Source organism: Cyprinodon variegatus, unplaced genomic scaffold, assembly GCF_000732505.1.
Source record: "Cyprinodon variegatus isolate N-32 unplaced genomic scaffold, C_variegatus-1.0 Scaffold1782, whole genome shotgun sequence".
NCBI classification, from domain to species: Eukaryota; Metazoa; Chordata; class Actinopteri; order Cyprinodontiformes; family Cyprinodontidae; genus Cyprinodon; species Cyprinodon variegatus.
The window spans coordinates 59521-60266 of NW_015152235.1; the positions used below are offsets into that span (position 1 = coordinate 59521).

At 37.7% G+C, this 746-nt stretch overlaps 1 protein-coding gene across 1 annotated transcript in view; it reads left to right on the forward strand.

Annotated features, from left to right (window-relative positions):
* LOC107104536 (myosin-10-like) overlaps window positions 1-746 on the forward strand; it is a 68814-nt gene that overhangs the window by 50641 nt on the left and 17427 nt on the right. The gene's annotated exons all lie outside the window — the stretch shown is intronic.

A 746-nucleotide genomic window follows, 5' to 3' on the forward strand; every position in this document is an offset into this window, starting at 1 on the left:
CCCCTAGGGGTCGCGGACCCACTGTTCAAGACCTCTGGTTTAGTTTGCACCTTCAAGTCGTTGCCCATAGGAAGACTTTACCTGGATATAACCTAACAGAATATCTTCAGAACGGCTCCAAATGAGACAAAACTCATATGGGTGAGTAGAACATGATGGAATAATGTAAAATCAAGGGCCCAATGTTAAAAAAAAACTAAAAACATGCCCGGCGTTCCCCTTTAAGTGTGATTCACCACGCTTAAAAATGTGCAAAACCCTCGAGGTCAGAGACTCTGCCACCACAGTCTCCTAAAATCCTGTAGAAAACACTGTATATATATATATATATATATATATATATATATATACAGTTTCAGTTCAAATCAGTTTATTTTTATTGCGCCAATTCACAACACACGTCATATCAAGGCAGTTTAAGGAGACAGAAGCAGACATAAAAGCAGAGATACAAAAGGCAACTGTGAAAAGAGGCCCCTTCCAGGAAACACAGTCATTACAGCAAAAGGGGTGAGAGAGATACGTTTGTGTACATACATACGTGTATAAATATGTTTGTGTATATAGTAATAAAAAAATAAAAATGTATGAGTGGCTGTGCTTTGCAAAAAGCATACATCCTATCAGAATATCCTATAACTCTTAACCCCACTAAGGATATTCTACTGCACTGAACCATTTGTCTGTTTTCAGGGAAGAAAAGACATCCGTGAAAATGAGTTCAATATTCAGTGACTTAAAGTTGA